This window comes from Triticum urartu, chromosome 3A (assembly GCF_056163025.1).
Source record: "Triticum urartu cultivar PI428250 chromosome 3A, HENAU_Tu73, whole genome shotgun sequence".
Classification (NCBI taxonomy): domain Eukaryota; kingdom Viridiplantae; phylum Streptophyta; class Magnoliopsida; order Poales; family Poaceae; genus Triticum; species Triticum urartu.
Genome location: NC_141875.1, coordinates 450794296 through 450803106, shown reverse-complemented (window position 1 = coordinate 450803106; position 8811 = coordinate 450794296).

Below are 8811 nucleotides of genomic sequence, written 5' to 3'. Positions count from 1 at the left end.
TTGTTATGCCTCTCTCCAAGGTCTTGGCGCAGTGTTGATGCAAGAGAAGAAAGTTGTTGCTTATACCTCTCGCCAATTGAAGCCCAATGAGAAGAACTACCCTACTCATGATCTCGAGTTGGTGGCAGTTGTGCATGCTCTTTTGACTTGGAGACATCTCTTATTGGGAAGAAAAGTGGACATTTTCACTGATCACAAGAGTCTCAAGTACATCTTCACTCAGCCTAATCTCAACCTCAGGCAAACTCGATGGGTTGAAATGATTCAAGAGTATAATCCGAGTATCGAGTATACTCCAGGCAAGGCCAATGTGATTGCTGACGCATTGAGCAGGAAGGCTTATTGTAACAGTCTGATTCTCAAGCCTTATCAACCCGAGCTTTGTGAAGCTTTCCGCAAACTTAATTTGCAAGTTGTTCCTCAAGGTTTCCTCGCCAACCTTCAAGTCTCTCCCACCTTGGAAGACCAGATTCGCCAAGCCCAGCTTCTTGATGCTATGGTGAAAAAGGTGAAGATTGGGATTGCCAAGAGTCAACCCAAGTACAAGTGTTACCGCCTTGATGACAAGGATACTCTCTTCTTCGAGGATCGTATTGTTGTGCCCAAAGGTGACCTCCGTAAAGTGATCATGAACGAGGCTCACAATTCTCTCCTCTCCATCCACCCTGGGAGCACGAAGATGTATCAGGACCTCAAGCAGGCTTATTGGTGGACTTGAATGAAGCGCGAGATCACTCAGTTCATGAATGAGTGTGATGTCTGCAGAAGAGTGAAGGCAGAACACCAAAGGCCAGCTGGTCTCCTCCAACCTCTTGCCATTCCAGAATGGAAGTTTGACCACATTGAAATGGACTTCATGACTGGGTTTCCAAAGTCCAAGCGTGGCAATGATGCTATATTTGTTGTCATTGACAAACTCACCAAAGTGGCTCATTTTCTACCTATCAAAGAGTCTATCACTGCAGCTCAATTGGCGGAACTCTATACCTCTCGAATTGTCTCTCTGCACGGTATTCCACAAGTGATCTCTTCAGACCGTGGCAGCATCTTTACCTCCAAGTTTTGGGATTCTTTTCAGAAGGCCATGGGCACCAACATCCGCTTCAGCACAACTTTCCATCCTCAAACTAGCGGTCAAGTCGAGCGTGTCAACCAGATTCTTGAAGATATGCTCAGGGCTTGTGTGATCTCCTTCGGCATGAAGTGGGAGGATTGTCTTCCTTATGCTGAATTCTCCTACAACAATAGTTTTCAAGCAAGTTCGGGCAAGGCCCCATTTGAAATTCTGTATGGCAGGAAGTGCCGTACCCCTCTCAACTGGTCCGAAACCGGTGAATGTCAGCTTTTGGGAAATTACTTAATCACAGAGGCAGAGGAAATGTGCAAAGTCATTCGAGATAACCTCAAAGCAGCCCAATCTCGCCAGAAGAGCTACTATGACAGTAAGCACCATGATTTGGCTTTCGAGATCGGAGATCATGTTTACCTCCCCGTCTCTCCTATGAAAGGTACTCGTCGCTTCGGTATCAAAGGGAAGCTTGCCCCCAAATACGTGGGACCTTTCAAGATTGTCAACAAGAGAGGCGATCTCGCCTATCAACTCGAGCTTCCTTCAGACTTTGCAAATGTTCATGATGTGTTCCATGTCTCTCAGCTTCGGAAGTGCTTCAAGACTCCTGACCGCACCTTCAACTTCGAGGACATTGAGCTCCAAGAAGATCTCTCATATCGTGAGCACCCAGTGGCTATTCTTGAAGAGACTGAACGCAAGACTCGCAACAAGTCAATCAAATTCCTCAAAGTCAAGTGGTCACACCATTCCGACCGTGAAGCTACCTGGGAACGCGAGGATCACCTCTATTTTGAGTACCCGGCGTTCTTTCAGTCCTAGATCTTGGGACGAGATCCTTTCGTAGTGGTGGAGTGTTGTAACACCCCGGATATGACTTTCCCAATTTGTATTCCAACTCTTGCCCTTTCCGGCGTTAAGTTATTTTATTTTCTTGGGTTCGGGTTTTTGTCTCTGTGTGTTGTTGTCGTTGTCATGCATCTCATATCATGTCATCATGTGCATTGCATTTGCATACGTGTTCGTCTCATGCATTCGAGCATTTTCCCCGTTGTCCGTTTTGCATTCCGGTGCTTCGTTCTTCTCCGGTGGTCATTTCTACCTTTCTTTCGTGTGTGGGGATTAAACATTTCCGGATTGGACCGAGACTTGCCAAGCGGCCTTGGTTTACTACTGGTAGACCGCCTGTCAAGTTTCGTACCATTTGGACTTCGTTTGATACTCTAACGGTTAACCGAGGGACCGAAAAGGCCTCGTGTGTGTTGCAGCCCAACACCCCTCCACTTTGGCCCAAAACCCACCAAAACCCTCTCCATCATCTAGAGCATTCGATCACGATCGCGTGGCCGAAAACCGCACTCCATTTGGAGCCTCCTAGCTCCTTCTATGTATAAATAGGCCTTCCCCATCCAAATCTCGGATCAAATCCTCCCCTAACCCTAGTCTCCCCTTCCTCCACGCGCCGGACACGTCCGCCTGGCGCCGGACGCGTCCGCGCGGCCACCGGTGCCCAATCACGTGCCGCCAAGTGTCACCGCCGCCTCCTCCCACCGCCGGCCCGGAGGAGCCCGATTCGGGCCCTCCCGAGCCCATCGCGCCGCCCGCGCCCGTCGTTCTCCGCGCCCGCCGCTCTCCGCTGGCCACCGCGCCCCTCGCCGGCGTCGACGGCGGCCACCACCGCCCGCTCCGGCCGCATCTCCGGCCGCCCCGCGCGCCCTTGCCGCCGGCGATCGCGCCCGGCGCCGCCGCCCTCCTCTCCCGCGCCGCCCCGGCGAGCTCCACCACCGGATCCGGCCTCTCCTTCCTCAACTCCGACCTCCGGCGAGCTTCATCTCCGGCAGTGAACAGTAACTCTGGCGGGCTGCTCCGAAATCCGTGCCAGATCCGGATCTGGGAATTGGGACGGTTGACGTTTTGCCCGAAACCCTAGTTCATATTGCCATGTTCATCGTGTCGTAACTTTGCATCCGTAGCTCCGTTTTGGGCATATAGCATATCAAAATGTTCGCCTCAGAGAGTACATCATTTCATTCCATTGCATCATTTTCATTTGAGTTCATCTTGATGCCCGAAATACTGTTAGAAGAGTGCTACTTGTGGGGATATCATTATATTGCCATGTTATCTTAATGCATCTATATACTTGGTAAAGGGTGGAAGTCTCGGCCTCTCGCCTAGTGTTTTGTTCCACTCTTGCCGCCCTAGTTTCCGTTATATCGGTGTTATGTTCCCGGATTTTGCATTCCTTACGCGGTTGGGTTATAATGGGAACCCCTTGATAGTTCTCCTTGATTAAAGCTTTTCCAGCAATGCCCAACCTTGGTTTTACCATTTTCCACCTAGCCTCTTTTTCCCTTGGGTTTCCGGAGCCCGAGGGTCATCTTATTTAAACCCCCCGGGCCAGTGCTCCTTTGAGTGTTGGTCCAACCTAGAGCCCCTTGCAGCGCCACCTCGGGGAAACTCGAGGGCTGGTTTTAGTTGTACGAATTGCTTATCCGATTGTGCCTTGAGAACGAGATATGTGCAGCTCCTATCGGGATTTGTCGGCACATTCGGGCGGTGTTGCTGGATTAGTTTTAACCCGTCGAAGTGTCTTGAAGAACCGAGGTACCGAGTCTGATCGGAACGTCTCGGGAGGAGGTCTATTCCTTCGTTGACCGTGAGAGCTTGTCATGGGCTAAGTTGGGACTCCCCTGCAGGGATTTGAACTTTCGAAAGCCGTGCCCGCGGTTATGGGCAGATGGGAATTTGTTAATGTCCGGTTGTAGATAACTTGAACCTTAACTTAATTAAAATGCATCAATCGTGTGAGTTACCGTGATGGCCTCTTCTCGGCGGAGTCCGGGAAGTGGACACGGTGTTGGAGTAATGTTTGCCGCAGGATTTGCCCTCTAGTTATGCGTTCGCGTTTTGCCTCCTCTTCTCGCTCTCTTTTGCGAACAGGTTAGCCACCATATATGCTAGTCGCTTGCTGCAGCTCCACATATATTTACCTTGCCTTTCCTTTTAAGCTTAAATAGTCTTGATCACGAGGGTGCGAGATTGCTGAGTCCCTGTGGCTCACAGATTACTATTACACCAGATGCAGGACCCGATGTTTCCGCTCTAGATGACGCGCTTGACCTCAAGTGGGAGTTTGACGAGGACTCTCAACGCTACTATGTTTCTTTTCCTGATGATCAGTAGTGGTGCCCAGTTGGGGTGATCGGGACTGTGTCGCATGTCGGGTTGTTCTTCTATTTTTGGCGCCGTAGTCGGGCCATGAGTGTTTGGATGATGTAATGTTATTTACGTACTTGATTGACGTGGCGAGTGTAAGACAACTATGTTATCTCCCCTTTTATTATCTATATATTACATGGGATGTTGTGAAGATTGCCTAACTTGCGACATATGCCTTCAATGCGATTATGTCTCTAAGTCGTGCCTCGACACGTGGGAGCTATAGTCGCATAGAGGGTGTTACAATTGCTCATCCCCGACCACCACTCATAAGGAAGACAATCAATAAATACCTCATGCTCCGACTTCGTTACATAACGATTCGCCATACGTGCATGCTACGGGAAGCACAAACCTCAACACAAGTATTTCTACTAATCCACAATTACCCACTAGCATGACTCTAATATCAGCATCTTTATATCGCAAAACTATTGCAAGGAATCAAACATATCATATTCAGTGATCTACAAGTTTTATGTAGGATTTTATGACTAACCATGTGAATGACCAATTCCTGTCATCTCTCTAAATAGATATAAGTGAAGAAAGAGAGTTTAATTCTTTCTGCAAAAGATATGCCCACGCTCTAACAAATATAAGTGAAGCAAAAGAGCATTCTACAAATGGCGGTTTTCTATGTAAAGAGAAATAGGCAATCCAAACTTTAAATGATATAAGTGACGCTCATGAAACATTCTATAAAGCCATACACAAAAGATATAAGTGAAGTGCAATGAGCATTCTATAAATCAACCAAGGACTATCTCATACCAGCGTGGTGCATAAAAGAAAAATGAAAACTAAATGCAAAAGACGCTCCAAGATTGCACATATCGCATGAACGAAACGAATCCGAAAACATACCGATACTTGTTGAAGAAAGAGGGGATTCCTTTTGGGGCATCCCCAAGCTTAGACGCTTGAGTCTCCTTGAATATTTACTTGGGGTGCCTCGGGCATCCCCAAGCTTGAGCTCTTGCCTCTCTTTCTTCTTCTCACATCGAGATCTTCTCGATCATCGAACACTTCATCCACACAAAACTTCAACAGAAAACTCGGTAAGATCCGTTAGTATAATCAAGAAAATCACTACTCTAAGTACTGTTGCAAACCAATTCATATTTTGTTTTTGCATTGTGTCTACTGTAATATAACTTTTCCATGGCTTAATCCACTGATATAAATCGTTAGTTTCATCAAAACAAGCAAACTATGCATCAAAAACAGAATCTGTCTAAAACAGAACAGTTTGTAACAATTTGAACATTCACCATACTTCTGATACTTGAAAAATTCTCCAAAATTAGGAAAAATAAAAAATTTGTATAGGAAGACAGTGCAAAAATAATCAGAACCTTTTGATGTTCCAGTTAAAAATGTAAAATCGCATTCTACAGCCAAAGTTTCTGTCCTGCACCGTCCAGACCATCAAGCAAATGTAAACATCGTAAAGGCAAACCTTGACACATTATTTTTATAATACTATGGAATTTTACAAGGGGATAATTATTTTTGTTGAAAATTTTCTGTAATCAAGATTCACAAAGTTGCCGTGAGCATGAACAAAGTTCAAGGAGCTCTCCCACTTCAACAATGCTTGTCTTTCTCACTTTCACTTTCCTTTTTGAAAAAGTTTTGGGTTCCCCTCTTTATTTTTGTTGTTTTTAAACTATATGAAAGCACTAAACAAAAATAAATAACTCTCTAAAAATTTCGGGTTGTCTCCCTGGCAGCGCTTTCTTTAAAGCCATTAAGCTAGGCATATAGTGCTCAAGTAATGAATCCACTCGGATCCCAAGGTATATCAAAGCCAATTTTAATTAACAAAGATTTTTAATTTAGTAGTGACCACCAAGTAACATATATCATGCAACAACGAAGTCTAACTCTCTTCCTATGCATCGGCATGTCATAAAAGAACAATTCATGCACACATAGTAAAGGCCAATGCATAGTATAAACAGTTTCTTGCAATTTTATTGTATTGGAAACATAGAGAGGTGGAGATATAGTTCCTCTCTCATAATAATTGCAAGTAGGAGCAGAAAGCACATGCATATTATATTCATCAAAATCGTCATGTGTAATAGTAAAACGCAACCCATCAATATAATCCTTAATAAGGGCAAACTTCTCTGATATAGTGTAGTCGGGAGAATTCAAAAATATAATAGGACTATCATGTGTGGGTGCAATAGCAACAATTTCATGTTTAACATAAGGAACTATAGCAAGTTCATCTCCATGAGCATAGTTATGAGAATATCTAGGTATGATCAAGTGTATAGGCATCACGTCCGACACAAGTAGACCGACTCCTGCCTGCATCTACTACTATTACTCCACTCATCAACCGCTATCCAGCATGCATCTAGAGTATTAAGTTCATGAAAACAGAGTAACGCCTTAAGCAAGATGACATGATGTAGAGGGGTAAATTCATGCAATATGATAAAAAAACCATCTTGTTATCCTCGATGGCAACAAGACAATGCGTGCCTTGCTGCCCCTACTGTCACTGGGAAAGGACACCGCAAGATTGAACCCAAAGCTAAGCACTTCTCCCATTGCAAGAAAGATCAATCTAGTAGGCCAAACCAAACTGATAATTCAAAGAGACTTGCAAAGATAGCCAATCATACATAAAAGAATTCAGAGAAGATTCAAATATTGTTCATAGATAATCTTGATCATAAACCCACAATTCATCGGTCTCAACAAACACACCGCAAAAAGAAGATTACATTGAATAGATCTCCACAAGAGAGGGGAGAACATTGTATTGAGATCCAAAAAGAGAGAAGAATCCATCTAGCTAATAACTATGGACCCGAAGGTCTGAGGTAAACTACTCACACTTCATTGGAGAGGCTATGGTGTTGATGTAGAAGCCCTCTTTGATGGATGCCCCCTCCGGCGGAGCTCCAGAACAGGCCCCAAGATGGGATCTCGTGGATACAGAAGGTTGCGGCGGTGGAATTAGGTTTTTGGCTCCGTATCTGATCGTTTGGGGGTACGTAGGCATATATAGGAGGAAGGAGTACGTCGGTGGAGCAACAGGGGGCCCACGAGGGTGGAGGGCGCGCCTGGGAGGGGGGGGGGTAGGCGCGCCCCCTACCTCATGGCTTCCCTGTTGGTTGCTTGACGTAGGGTCCAAGTCTCCTGAATCTTGTTTGTTCCAAAAATCACGTTCCCGAAGGTTTCATTCCGTTTGGACTCCATTTGATATTCCTTTTCTTCGAAACCCTAAAATAAGCAAAAACATCAATTCTGGGTTGGGCCTCCGGTTAATAGGTTAGTCCCAAAAATAATATAGAAGTGGATAATAAAGCCCAATAATGTCCAAAATAGTAGATAATATAGCATGGAGCAATCAAAAATTATAGATACGGTGGAGACGTATCCAGCATCCCCAAGCTTAATTCCTACTCGTCCTCGAGTAGGTAAATGATAAAAAAGATAATTTTTGATGTGAAGTGCTACTTGGCATAATTTTAATGCAATTCTTCTTAATAGTGGTATGAATATTCAGATCCGAAAGATTCAAGATAAAAGTTTAATATTGACATAAAAATAATAATACTTGAAACATACTAACAAAGCAATCATGTCTTCTCAAAATAACATGGCCAAAGAAAGTTATCCCTACAAAATCATATAGTTTGGCTATGCTCTATCTTCACCACACAAAGTATTTAAATCATGCACAACCCCGATGACAAGCCAAGCAATTGTTTCATACTTTTGACATTCTCAAACTTTTTCAATCTTCACGCAATACTTGAGCGTGAGCCATGGATATATCACTACATATGGAATAGAATGGTGGTTGTGGAGAAGACAAAAAAGGGAGAAGATAGTCTCACATCAACTAGGCGTATCAATGGGCTATGGAGATGCCCATCAATAGATATCAATGTGAGTGAGTTGGGATTGCCATGCAAAGGATGCACTAGAGTTATAAGTATATGAAAGCTCAACAAAAGAAACTAAGTGGGTGTGCATCCAACTTGCTTGCTCATGAAGACCTAGGGCATTTTGAGGAAGCCCGTCATTGGAATATACAAGCCAAGTTCTATAATGAAAAATTCCCACTAGTATATGAAAGTGATGAAATGAGAGACTCTCTATCATGAATATCATGGTGCTACTTTGAAGCACAAGTGTGGTAAAGGATAGTAACATTGTCCCTTCTCTCTTTTTCTCTCATTTTTTTATTTTTATTTGGGCCTTTTCTCTTTTTTTATGGCCTCTTTTCTCCTTTTTTTATTTTTTTCGTCCGGAGTCTCATCCCGACTTGTGGGGGAATCATAGTCTCCATCATCCTTTCCTCACTGGGACAATGCTCTATTAATGATGATCATCACACTTTTATTTTCTTACAACTCAACAATTACAACTCGATACTTAGAACAAAATATGACTCTATATGAATGCCTCCGGTGGTGTACCGGGATGTACAATGACTCAAAAGTGACATGTATGAAAGAATTATGAACGGTGGCTTTGCCACAAAT